This window comes from Oreochromis niloticus, linkage group LG12, assembly GCF_001858045.2.
Source record: "Oreochromis niloticus isolate F11D_XX linkage group LG12, O_niloticus_UMD_NMBU, whole genome shotgun sequence".
In the NCBI taxonomy this organism is placed as follows: Eukaryota; Metazoa; Chordata; class Actinopteri; order Cichliformes; family Cichlidae; genus Oreochromis; species Oreochromis niloticus.
In genome coordinates this window covers 16,151,245-16,165,813 of record NC_031977.2, presented here as the reverse complement: position 1 = coordinate 16,165,813, position 14,569 = coordinate 16,151,245, and the positions used below count along the sequence as shown (strand labels likewise).

General features: G+C 40.7%; 1 long non-coding RNA gene across 1 annotated transcript; it reads left to right on the top strand.

The window, feature by feature from the left end:
- Positions 1 to 1,160: 1,160 nt before the first annotated feature.
- LOC112841893 (uncharacterized) lies at positions 1,161 to 10,512 on the top strand. Its single transcript, XR_003213330.1, has 3 exons — positions 1,161 to 1,684; positions 3,387 to 3,519; positions 10,081 to 10,512. It is a non-coding gene; the product is annotated as an uncharacterized LOC112841893 (long non-coding RNA).
- Positions 10,513 to 14,569: the final 4,057 nt, after the last annotated feature.

Here is a 14,569-nt window from a genome sequence, read left to right as displayed (position 1 = left end):
ATGTGAGCAGACAGGTCTGAACTCTGCTTGACTTTCCATAAATGCGTTTACTTGATTTTTAAACAGGGGACACCCTTGTTTGTATGCTCCATCCTTTGCCTCCGCTTGTTAAATATCCGGCCATCAGGTCACAGGATCATGGGCACTGGGCTGATCTGTCTGAGCCGTCTGCGGTGTAGAATAACAGAGAATCCCATCCTGATTGCCAGTCAGACAGCACAGCATATACCCAACTCTAATTAAGTTAATGAATAAGATGAATCATTGTTCCAGTTTCCCAGAAAGCCACTTCAGCGAGAGCCACAGTAAAGTTGTGCTTCATATTGACACGCAGAACAGAAGGGGGAGGATTTTAGGCTGGGTGTACCCCATAGTGTTTGTGTGTGTGTCTAAAAAACAAAGGGAAAGCACGTGGAAGAGTGTGGGTAGGATGGTGTGAGTGAAAAATAAGCGTACACACAAACTGCATCCTCCCTTCCTATGATTCAGTGGCTCAGTAAAGCCCAGATGTCGTAAACAGGATTTATGTGGTTTAATTAAGTTTTTGTACAATTACCTTTATTTACAGCTGCGAGAAGCAGGCACCGGGGAATTCATGGGATTGTGAGCCAAACAGAGAGGTTGTAACTTCTGTCCTTTACTTCTTATTGTTGCCAAGATAGACGAATGACACGTCTGGGCACGCCAGCGACAAGTTTTCTTTGGTGGAGCTTAATATTTAAATGTATTCCAGATCAGAGATTCTTGTGTTGAAATAATGACTATTGTTGATTCGCCTGTCTGCTTTATAGCTTCGGATGATGGACAGCCAGGCCGGTATGTTTGATATTTGAAGAATATCCTACTATTCTCAAACATTTCTTGTCTAAATGTATGTAAATATAGCCTGCCAGAAATGTATTCTAAAAAATGTACATTCCCTCTGGTTATCATCTGCTCCCAACACGCATATTTCATTCCCACCAAAGTGTTCCCCAATTTCAGAGGCAAGATGAGGCTGATGTGTCTCATAATGGTGATGTATTTTCTTCCTTCTATCTATATAGATGGCAATTTAAGGACACCTGTTTCATACTTGATGTTACATTGCCATCTATTGGCCAGAAGATAAAAGAAAGAAAAGAAAAACAAGTGTCTCGGCTGGTTGCAGATATAGGAAATCAATCAAAACACGTGATTCCGTGTACCGCGTCTGTTTGTTTTGACAACAACAACAGAAGCCCTCTCGGAAAACTGTTCCCATCTCTGTGTCAAACCGTCAGAGCACATGGCAGTGTCTGTGTGCTGGCTCGCTGCCATGTGGCACACAGAAATGTCTGTGACTGCTGGCATTGTCGCCCTTTCAGGAGTCTCGTCAACACAGGCATTGTGCAGTGACAGTCACGCAACTTTATCACTTGCAGATGTTTCGCTTAAAAATGCATCGCGTCAAGAAGAATGCAGCAAGAAAAGAGGAGCTTTTAGTGCATTATCTGTGATACCAATTACCTTTTCAATGTTGTTTTCACCAGGGTGACTGCAGATGAATGGTACAATGTGTGCTCTTTTTCTCAGCCCTGTCAAAACAAGGAGCTGCAATCTCACCACAAGAGGGGGCTTCATCCACACCTTTTATCTCACTGGGATTAGGCCTTGCCTGGCAGCATGGAGAGTCACTGCCGTTCTGCCCACTTTCTTGCAATCGGTAAATGTCAGATTGTTTGTTTAAAATGTGACTTAAATGACTGATTATTGATGATTTTGAAAAGTGTCTCTTTGTGTTCAAAGTTGTTCATCTTCTTATAGCTGTACACTCTTCTAACATGTACTGATGGTGAACAGCAAAATCAATACCACAGGCTGAACCCAAGTTTTCTAAGAACAGCTTTTTTTTTTCTTTCTTTTTTTTTGGCGTGGGCGGGGGGCGGGGGTGTTTGGTTTGTACGCGATGGCCTTTCGTCAACCCTTTTGAATGGGATGGGACATGAAACTAAGCTCAGACATGCAACATGCCTCAGAGGCATCCAGTCTGAATTCAAAGCTTTACTTCTCATTATGGTCTTCATAAAGAGGCTTTTCGATGTCATTGGCTGGAGGAAGTCTATAGAGAAGAAGCAAGAGAAAGAAAAATAAAAAAAGCAAGAAAGAACAGAGAGTGAAACAAGAGTAGTAAGGCTGGATTTGCCTTTGATTAGACAAGCATGCCAGTGCAATATAGTGAAATCTATCTATCTATCTATCTATCTATCTATCTATCTATCTATCTATCTATCTATCTATCTATCTATCTATCTATCTATCTATCTATCTATCTATCTATCTATCTATCTATCTATCTATCTATCTATCTATCTACCTATCTGTTACAAACTGGCCTGGATTATGAATTCAAATGCTTCATTGTTATTGAAAGAGTGAACGGATGAATAGCAAAAGCACCTTCATTCATCTCAGGCACATTTTTACCATGCTTTGGAAGACAGTAAAGGAAGGGAGCGGTAAAAATAGTTCCTGTCTAGCCAGTAATGATAAAACCATACCTCATCATGCAAACGCTAGCCTTCATGTATTCTGAATAAAGCCAAGAGCAACATCAGGAACTATTGACCTGTTCAGTCATGCACAGCACACACAACAGAAGTCTTCAGGAAGTGTTTCTTTGAATTGTCTCAAACACTTTCTTTATTTTCCAAATCCCAAGGCATGCCAGAAAGACAGGTATACTTTCAGTGCTCAGCCTTGAATCAAAGGTGCTAGGACAAATTCTATTTTCTGATTACAGTTGCTAAGAAAGTAGTACTCGTGGAGCTGGAGGGCAAAGAGTGTCAGTGTGGGTTTCTGTGTGCCTTTGTGAGGAGTGGTATAAAACATTAGCTAATAAAAGCAGGGGATAGAGTACCCTTTAATTAACTGCAGAACAAGTTTTGCCCCTAAGCAAAAAGAGGAAGCAGAAAAAAAAAGAGAGAGAAGATTTTAGAAGATTGCCCCTGGTGAAAATACAAGCTCTTTGCTGCAGGCTTGTTCAAGCTGACATCAGTTTATATATTAGTATCGACATCATTACAGCGAGGAGCAGAAGGGCCACAGGTCCCGGGCTCAGTTAATAAAAACAACTACATATATATTTGCAAGTGGTAAAGGCAAGAAAAAAGCTTCCTTAGAATAAACAAATAAAAATTAAGTAAAGATCCTTCCAATCATATATTTTCATAACCGTTTAACCAGTTCAGGGTTGCAGTGAGGGCTTGAGCCTATCTTAGCTGTCTTGGGGCATGAGGCGTTCCAGAGCTACAGAAAACCACTCACCCTCACATTTACACTGAAATGATCTCACATGTGTTTCTGCTGGAATGAATGGGTTAAGCACAAAAGATAAACATGCTTTCTCTTTTAATGGCTTGTTCTAGATTTCCACACCTGCAGTGCCCTTATTTTTTTTTAGTGTGGTGTCTAATCCCCCCATTTCTGCGCCACTTAATCCAAAACAAAGCCTCAGCAGCCCATGGGAGCTGCTATGTTGGGACCCAAGTTCATCACATTGTAAGTAACACACTTTTTATGACATCCATTCAGGGAGAGGATTATGCACACAAAGATAGCAGACACTCACCTCTTGCCTCCAGGCACTCGGCTGATTTATAACACAATCTATTCCGTAATCTAAATTTGTTTTGCATTATTCAGGCTGGGAAATGTTTTGTTTTTTTTCTTCAGAGAGATTATTTGCTTTTTTCCAAGCAACTGAATCATATAAAGAGCTTTCCAATGGGAATAATCCAACATGTAGCCATGTTTCTTTACATATATATATATATATATATATGTATGTATATATATATATATATATATATATATCTCTAGGCCACCACAGCTGAAGTGATCAAACAAAATGCTGATGCCAGTGTGGAGGGTTTTTTTTAACTACCACTAACAGCTGTGCAAACTCTCTCTTTAGCAGATCCTTTGATCTTACAGTGCTAACTTCTATTGTGTTGGTGCTGCTGATATTAGTAAATGTAGGGCACCAATGCAAGATATTACCTATATTTCAAGTGGGAAATTACTTTTGGGTATACCAACTATTATCCTTGTTGCTATGCATTTTTAAAGGGAAATCAATGATATACTAGCATATTTTTAGTCCCTTACTTTTGACTTGTCTAGTGTTATCTTGACAAATTTGGACAGAAGGCACGGCACTGTTATGTTGATTGGAAAAATAAGTCATGCAAAGTAAATAATGATATTCTCACCCAGTGGAGTTGAACAGGGCAAGCAAGGTTAGTGATATCTAAAAATTAAAATGTACAGTAAAGTGATTTCTCTCCTTTCATCTCAGAAAGCACTTGTTAATCAAGCTTTACATGCATATTTGTATCAGTTCTTTACATCACTGCCATCTTGTGGCTGCAGTTGCCTATTGTCTCTGGAAGCAAAACTAACACAGCACTTCAGCCACTGTTGGCTGGAGCTTGTCGAGCTGAGAGGCCATCAGCTTGCAGCTGTTTGTTTGTGCATGCGCATTGTGGAGAAGTATGGGCTTTGATGGAAGGCTGATGAGAGATTAGCGTGCTACACAAGCTATCGCTGGATTTGCTTTCACTGCTCTGAGATCAGTTACCATCTGTCCTTTGTGTAGAAACAGATCTTGCATTAGCAAGTATACCAGTATACCAGATGAATTTTCTCTCAGTAACCACCTCATCAAACATGATGTAAGAAGTTTTTTGATAACTCATTTACTTGTTATTTATAAAAGCTATGATGATGGAGAGCGGAACTTCTGCCATGTCCAGTTTAATAAAACACACAAGTTGAACAGGTGCAGGTTCCACTGACACTTTCAGATCTCTAGGAACTTACTTACTCGACCAAATGTAGAGTTTAACCAGCTGTTTTGCTAATACTCCTACTTAATATTTCATTAATATTTAATCCCTCTCTAGATACATACAGTTCTTTTATAGAAGATCATTTCTGCTGCAGAAATGTTTCTTCTATTCAGAACTTGGCAGAAACAACATGAAAGCATGGATTCATCCTGCATTGTACCAACAGTTCCAGCTGCTGCTGGCATCATGGTGTGAGGGATATTTTTTGGTAGACTTCGGAACCCTTAATACCAAATGAGCATCATTTAAATGCCACAACCTACCTGTTGGTCAGCATTCCCATCCCTTTATGACCAGTGTGTACCCATCTTCTGATGACTTCTGATTTCCACAGTCACCAGATCCCTAAGAGAGCACCTTTGGGATCTAGTGGAACAGATTCACATCATGGATGTGCAACCAAAAAATCTGCAGCAACCGTATGATGAACTATATGATGCTATCATGTGAAACATGGACCATAATTTTGGATGAGTGTTCCCAGTATGTTGTTGAATTCATGTCATGAAGAATCAAAGCATTTCTGAAAGACATTTTACAGGTGAAAGTCACATGTAATTCAAGCCCATGGGCTCACAGCCCTGCATTGAATAAATAGAAGAGAATGAATGAATGGATGGATATTAGTATGGCAGGTGGAGGTTCAGTTAGTGATGCACTTTTACTTAAGTAAAAAGTGACACAGACGAGTCCACATCTCCTCCACACTCTGACCTTGTGATCCAACTGCCGTAGGCAGACTCTGGAGTCATTGCTGAATTCAATATTCCTCAGGTTCCAGTGCACATGTTGCTGATAACATCGTAAATGGGCCTGAGGCTGAAGAGCAGTCATGGCAGGCCACCTGGCAGCCCTATGAGACCCAAGAGTGCCTGTGTGCAGTCTGCTCTGGGTGGTCTGGGTAGAGAACCAGAGGCCAGAGGAGAAACTACCTTCATGTGGTGTGGTTTTCTTGCGACACCACTTTTTGGCCTGTCTCTGACATCTGTGATTATGGAACTTGGCTTTCAAATTGGTACTAGGGCTAACTCCAAATAATGCTGCAACTTGGTGTTGCAGACTTCTACTGTTTATTAAACCAAGACAAAACAAGCATGTTCACTCCCTGTAATGCTTCGGCAGGATTTGTTCAAACGTTTTTATTTAGTTTATTCACTTGAATTATAATTAAATCTCATGCAAGTCCACTTTTTTATTAAATCCACTAATCTTCTCAGTTGCTGAGCAACCGTTTCAGATAATTGTGACATAAACATCAACAAAGCAGTCCTGGCTGTCCTTACTTGCACATTGTCACGATTTGGCTATTTATCTGTAAAGACCAGGAGCTCATATTGAACATATAATGTGAAAGGGTCTTGCAGTCTGATTGGTGAGCCACCAGACAGTTGATTATATACTTAACCTTGCATCCTTGCATCCTTGCATCCGTTCCATTCTGTATATGGCAAAGGCGCTCAACTTAAAGCCAAGGGGAGGCAGATCAAGCAGAATTAAAAAGAATACACCACAGAGTTGAACAGTAGGGGGTTACACATATGATTGGAAAGTGGAGTCTAGTGATTTCCTGAACATGGCACAGATCAATAAGCACATGGTGTGTTTCCAGGTTCTTAGCCCCAAGAGACTGCCCATGTTGATTTGATCAAACTGTGGTTCATTTAGCTCTCTAACTGCCTCGCTCTCTCTTTCTCTTCCTGACATACATGTGCCAACAAAAACATGACACCCCACTTTGATATGTACTCTCTTCAGTTCGGTGGGGAGAAGGTACTCTAGAGAAGCTTCCATTGTATTCCATTGCACTGAGTCTCAATGAATTGTGTGAGTGAGATAGCAAAAATAGCTCTTAGTGGTATTAGATTAAATGTTTAATTGCATTGCTAACCCAACTTCTATCTGTGCCTGATGTCACTCTGTCCTTAATTCATGACATTAAATCCCTGCCTTGTTTTCCCAAAATATAAAATCTTTAACAAATCAAACGTGAATCATCAAGAATGAGAATTCTATACCAAATCATTTGGGTTTGGGGTGAACACTGACTGTATCCGGTGCTGTTGGCCAAAACGTCTGAATCAAGTTGGATGAAGTGACAGAGTGTTTCTATGGTGGGAGAATCATGATTGGAATTTCCATGAATATGAAGACAAAGGGATCAGAGGTAATGAGGAGATGCTAGGCAGGTGTGGTGTTAAGGAGAGAAATTCCAAAGGGCCAATGGAAATGTATTTTATGAAAAGAATAGAAACGGTTGTGGTGAGCATGTACTTTGAGAAGAAGGAGGAACATGAGGTGACAAATAAGGATGGAGGAAGGTGCACACAGGTGGACTCTATGCACGGTTGTGTCAAGGGACAATCTAACTGGGTAGCATCAACTAGCAGTGTGCAGCATGATTTTAGAAGTCAAGACGAGGAAGCGGGTGAAAGCAGAGGCAAGGATTAAGTGGTGGAAGAATGGTGCATCGAGTTCAGGGAAGCATTGAGACAAGCTCTGGGTGGTAGGGAAGAGTTACCAGGTGACTAGGAAAGTACAGCTTAAGATAAAGAAAGTAAATAGTGCAGAGGATTAGTAAGGAGGAAGTGAGGGCAGCTAGTAAGAAGCTGAAGAGTGGAAAGACCGCTGGTTCAGGCGACATGTCTGTGGAAGACAGTGGACTTTTTAACCAATACACCAATTTCCAAATGCAAAGGGTGATGTGTAGAGCTGTAGTGAGATAAAGGAAATAGTTGTTGAAGCTGGTTAAAAAGAGAGGTGACAATCAGAAAGCAGCAGTACGGCTTAATGGGGAGAAAGAGCACTTTACTTTGAGAGTGTTGAAAGAGAAGCATAGAAAAGATCAGAATGAGTTGCACTGTGGTTTTGTGGATCTAGAGAAAGCATATGATAGGGTGTCAAGAGAGGAACTGTGGTATTGTATGAGGAAGTCAGGAGCGGCAGAAAAGTATGTGAGGGTGGTGCAGGACATCTATGAGCACAGCCAGCCAAAGCAATGGACAGTGCACAGAGAGATGAAGAGCAGAGTGCAAGCAGAGTAGAGTGGCTTGAGACAATTATCACAGCTCATTTTTGAATTAAGAACACAAATGAAAGAGAAGATCTGCAAATTGGTAGTGAGACCTGCTATGATACATGGTTTGGAGACAGTGACAATGAAAAAAACACATTAGGCCAAACTAGAGGTGGAGGTGGAAGAGCTTAAGATGCTAAGATTTCATTGACATCAAGAGATCAGGAGGTATAGGATTAGAAAGGCGTATATCAGAGGGACGTCTCAGGTTGAGCAATTTGGAGACAAACTTAGAGATGGTTTGGGCATGTGCAGAGGAGGGTGAGTGGATATATTGTAAAAAGGATGTTAAATTTGGAGTTGCCAAGCAGAAGGAAAAGAGGAAGACCTCAGATGAGGTTCATGGATGCAGTGAAGGAGGACTTACAGAGGGTTGGTGTGATACGTTAGTGTATAGTATAATAGTGAGATGGAGGCAAATGGTCCACTGTGACAACCCTTAACAAGATTGATGCAAAACAAGATCCTTAAGCTTGAGGTTTGAGTGGTACAAAGTGATCTTTGTTCCATTTCATGAATTTATCTGCTACATTTAACAAGATGTATCTACCTATAAAGACAACCCTATGATAGTGAAGTGAGGCCCTTGCATCTTTCCACAGGCCTGATTTCTCATTTGCTTCACAACAATATTGATCAGTTCGATCTGTTATGGGGTTTAAGGAAGGATTCCACAGGAGCTCCCTAAAGGGGTATTGCTCCAGTACCACCTCAGCTGTGAATAATGCTAATAAAACCTTGGAGAGATGATCAATGCTGAGGATTCTAACGGCGTGAGAATGTTACGCTCGTTTGATAAATGAGCCTCAGCTTGTTTTCATGTTGGATATAGTTTCTGGCACCGTGTAGTCAATTGAAATAAAACAAGAGTTTCATGACAGAGTACAAAACAATGTTAATGGTATACATTCCAGTAATTATATTCACTCTATGCATAGCATATGTCTAGAAATAATTTACATGGCATGTGTTCAAAAGGGCACCAAAATAAAAATTAAAAAATTAAAAAGCACACACACAGTTGTCCTGTCCCCTCCATGGAAGCGCAAGGCACACTGCTGTGGCAGTAAGCATTGAACATGTCTTTGGGGATGCTCCATTATTTACACCATGCCTTCCTGTGGGCCCGATGAGACATGACAGGAGCCACAGGAAGCTTATGAATTATACAGAAGGGCCTAAAAGCACGAGGGGAGAGTACAGGGTGATGGGAAGGCCTGAGGACACAGCAGAGTATACTGGGGCTGCAGACTGCAATGCACATGTCACTGCAGCCTGAGGGGCTGGAGGGATCTGAAGCAGGCAGAGAGGAAGGGACATACTTTGACACAGGAAGATGTGAGAGTAGAGAGGGGGAAAATATGCTGCAGAAGAAGAAGAAGAGGAAGTGTAAAGATACAATAGAAAAATAAAGATGGCAGTTGAAAACGGCAGACATGACTGATAGAAACGCTACAAAGGCTTTAACGGGACACAGAGGAGAGAAATAGCTAAAAGAGCAGCAGCAGTCTTAATTTAGGGAGAGACATTAATCCCTTATGGGTGCATATAAAATAGAGGAATGACAATGATGTCATGCGTGCATGTGTGCATTGGACAGTGGGGCGTGTGATGTCTCAGCTGTTGCTCAAATAGGCTGCGCAGTGAGTAGCTTCTAGTGTCAGCCTGCATGTCCTAATGGAGAGGATAACCTCATTTAGGCTGTGACTCATCACCTTATGCAGCAAAACAACACACAGTGATAAAAGATTCCGGTAATACCCTTCCTGTCTTAGTAAAGTGATAAGATTTAACCAATAGTACCAACAGGCATTTTGAAGATTCATTTCTGGCACATATTTAGTATTAGTATGGCTTCTTTCTCTACATGTCTACTTGTCATACGTGTGTAATATTACTGAGGACAACCATCTGCAGCAGGATTAACCCCTGATGCAGATTAGTGCAAGTCCGTAAGCGTATGGTCTAGATTACAATGGCTATTTGCTAGATAGAACCACTCTTTTATTGCTCTCTCTCTTATACACACACACACACACACACACACACACACTAATGTGTTTTATGAGTCTGATATTTGTAAGTAACTTTTTACAGGAAGTGCCTCTAATGACAACCCCTTTCATTGGTCCTCAGGGAGCTGCTGTCCATCTCTCACAGCATCCCCAGACGGGAAAGGGAACCGCCCAGACTGCTGGTGCCAGGGTGATATCATCTGATAATCAACCTCAAACATGGGCTCCGAGCCACACAGTGCATTTTCATATAGTGAAAGGTCTTCATCCTTCACTCTCGCTTTTATATCGAGGGTTTTTTTCTGCAAATATTGATCCCGGAGATTGAGTGAAATTGGTGTGTCATATAAAAAGGGAACTTGTTAGCGCTATATATATCTGAATGGGTGCCAAGTAAAGGCTTATTAACTAGAATCCCTGTTTCTTTAACCGTAAACCAGAATGTTATTAATTTAATTTAATTATTTATTTATTTTTAATTGAGGCAGCCCATTAGTTGTAGCATGTATTATGAATATCAGCTGTCATTCTACATGTGCTTGAGCGCTCTCAAGTACATGTAGAATGATATGAGGAGCACTGGCATCGCTCCAGAGCTCCTCTAGACAGCAAACATCAACATGAGAGACAAGCTGGACTTGTACTTAATCATTTCAATTATCATAATAATTATTTAAAGTGTTGTAACTTAAAAATTGGCTTTTTGTGAATGATTGTTACTATCTATGTCGGTGTGAAAAGGTAAAACCCCACAAAAGTAGACATCATAACTTTTAGAAGCCATTGATGGTACATGGTGCTATAAATGAAAGTGAAAAAAAAAACTGTCTCATTTGTCAAAGTTTGCTTCATAAATGAAAAAGTGGCTGAGTTGTACAGAGCCGCCTACTTTCCACAGCCATTCATCGCTAAAAGTGTGACTGAGGGGGCCATGTGCTCTGTCCCCCACCCCCAGTTCTCACTGCCACTCAGCCCATATGTGCATTCGAGTGGCAGCTGCAAACTCCTTCCTCCCTTCTCACTTGCCCTCTGATAAAAAAAAAAGAAAGAAAGAAAGTGAAAAACAGCTCTGCGTGCACATAGGAGAGCTTCTCTGGTCAGCATGTGTCTGACAGCTACTGTGAGCATCAGGAAGACACACAAAGCTCGAGAAAAGGCCTTTTCCTATCCAAAAACAACAAACCTATTATTTACAAGGCCTCTACCATCACTGTAACAAGCTCTTTGTCTTCTTTTGGGATTCTTTGCACTTATTTTCTCATCAAGTAGGGGCATTAATTACATGCATGTGTGCACACACCACACATCACAGTGGCCTTCCCATCTGCCTTGTCCTGCTCCTCCGGGGACAGGACGCGTAGCGCAGCAGGCATATATGGCTTATTTAGGCAGCAGGAGAGGAAGTTTCCTCCAGCGCCACTTAAAATATTACAAGACATGTGGGCCATTCAGAGAAACAAACATATACCGCACACAGAGACACGAATATGCAGAAGGCCTCACGATCCTGCCTCTTTCACAGTGTCTATTTTAGACATGATAACACTCTGAGAAATGTCACCTCACTCTTACCCACACACACATCATATCTGTTCAGTGTGGCAAAGTGCTGTCACCTTCTTCAGCTAATGTATCTGGGTTAAAAGAGGTAATAAAGTCACGTGGATTCCTACTATAGTTAAAAGAGCACATAGAGTGTAACTGAAAACACTAGAAATGTCTTAAAATCCAGGCCAATTTTAAATCTTACAGATCCTGCAATGAAAACTTCAATCTGGTCGTACAGTGATTCTAAAAACCATGAAACTTAATGCTCGTGGATCAATTATACAACAAATATTCTCAAACATAAGTTAGAATATCTGCAGATTCTTTTGCACGTTTGCCCGAGGAATTCCAAGCACATTTATTACACACAATAACATTTTAATATGAGCTAAAATGTGCAGTGAACACTTGAAATACAACCTACCACAACCTACCCATATTCCAAATGTAGTCACTGAAGTTTTTTTTTTTAAGATGACCACTTAAAGTTTCATGTCACCACCGCCACCCCGGAATTCACATTGTTAATTCACACGTGACATTAAACTTTAAGGATCTGGTTAACATCAGACATGGTGGGGCGGAAGGTTTCATAAATCCCATGAAAGTAATGTTAGAAAGCCAGCCTCCAACTCCAGAGGAAAGTGACTCATGTTATTCATCCATGTGTCACTCAGTTCCTTTTTAAAACTTTTATGTTAATCCAGTAAATAATTCAAAAAAGTCCTGATGTGCCTACAAGTATCATGCAAGCATGCAAGTGTTAATGCGAGTACTTCGCTTGAAGGAGTCAGTTGGGTGGCACACATTAGATTTTATTTTAATCTTTTTAAAGGTGTTTGGCTTATATGAGAGGAGGTTGACTGAGAGAGAAACTCAGAAAGGGAAGTCCAGTACATCTAAAACCTGTCACGTTCAGTGCTCAGTTACATTTCAAATCTAATGTATGACTATTTCAGACACTCTAACCACACAGGAAGAAAAGCAATGAACACCCAAACTGGGGTTTGTGCTACAGTTTGGCCACTCTACCATAAATAGCAATGAGAATACAAAAAAAAATTGATAATCAAACCAAGACATTCAATACATTTTTGTAATGCATAGCTCATTTGCAATTACTAATACAGAGCATTTGTTACTATTGCTACATTTTTTTTAACTAAATTAAAAGCCATCCTGCTGCCTTCTGACATCTCAAGCTGCATGTCAGTAGATAAAAAACCCAAAGCAAAACAAAACCAAACAAAAAAACATAGATGTCTTCAAAGGCACTGGAGGGTGGAGATCTTCCAATGTGCTGTCTCTGAGGGCAGTGGAGTGTTATTATAATATGATAATGAATATGGATGAGAGCTCTCAGCTGACACCAAGTCAGGCTCCCATGGTACTCATATCAGTGCCCATCCTCATATCTGACAATGCAGTTATGGTGAAACAGAGCAGAACAACTGGGCTGCCCTGCCACTCTCCCTCACGCACTTCTTCCTCACCCTTGGCAGTTTGTCAGTGCCGGCCCCCACCTCATTCCCTGTCGTGCAGCCCACACCCAGAGATACAGAGATGAAGACAAAAACACAAATGGTTGCACAGGAATGGATGCACACAAAAATGCACACACACACAAAAGTCACTGTGTGCAAATTCACACATGGGTGAAGTCCTGGAAATTATATTTTGGACTATCTATCTCGCCTCTACATGTGTAAAAAAAAAAATAATAATAATAATAAAAATCAGTTTTCACACCCCATTACATACATGCACAGAGACAGAGTTGAATTCAGACATGGCCGAGAGTGGTTGAACCGCCATTCAGCAGGTATGAGGTTGGTCCTCTTGTATCACGTCTACTAAGGGAAGACAATTAGCTATATCCTGTCTGCAATCTTATTATGCTCCGTGTGGGAGGATCTGCAGGACACGTCATCTGCCACTGGGACACATGAGATGATCCCAGTCCTCCAGATTACATCACCATACAAGGTCAAATGATGACTAGCAAGTAAAGGACTGAGCCATGAGGATGCTTAAAATACATAATTATATTTTAACATTTATAATTCTATGAAATTAAAAGCAGGGGCATTGATGATTTAATAAAAAAACAAAGCAAAAAGCTGTTCTGACACTTGAACAGACCACTCACACTGAAGTGCCTTGATTAATGAGCATGTTTAAATGTCTGACTATCCTAGTGGGGAATGTTTGTTTTGCCTGCTTACAACTGAGTATGCATGTCTTTCAACTCGAGTGCCTCTGATGATCATACGTCAAGTCAATGTCAGCTTCTGGATTTCACAGCTCGCTGACCTTCTGTGTCACGGGACTTAAGGGATCTCTGCACTTTAGAGGAGAACACAGGCATCAGCTCCCTGAGTGACCAACACGGGTCCAGGGTGTGCTTCCTCCCTTGTTACACAATCCAGATAATACTGTGAATAGTTATGTGAAATACTAAGTAGGCTACATCCCATGGAAATTGCTTTTTTTTAAATAAATAAAGCATTTAATATTTTTTGAAACAGTGTTTACAGATGAGAGAAAAACAAACAAAACTAAAACACCTCAAGGAATAGTTTGGGGTTCAGTTGTTTTATCTACAAAACATGAGTATATGTTCTTTTGTGAGGAAAAAGTAAGCATCGCCCCTTCATAGTGCATGAAGGTGCACCCCTCACTGATAACAGCTTACTGACTATCATGATTGACCATTATGTAAAACCTACATTACTTATAGACAGCTTTTGAACTGGTAGAATGATTGCTTTTCAGCAACTGGGAGATCTTTATGAAGATTTTACCAGACTCATAGTCATCTACATTTTTTCCGTGAATGCCTTGAAGACCTCTTTAGATACTGGCTTGAAGCCACCAAGCAAAGAGATGGGAAGCAAAGTGAAGATAACAGGAGATCCTGGATGTCAGAGTTAGGAGAAGATAGGTTCCAGTAACTATCTAATACAGGTCTAATCACTGGTTTCCAATCTGAAACTCACGATCCTGATTTTGGATCGGAAGGTGTGATACTTTTTTTCATATCTTTTTCATGTGACCCTTTT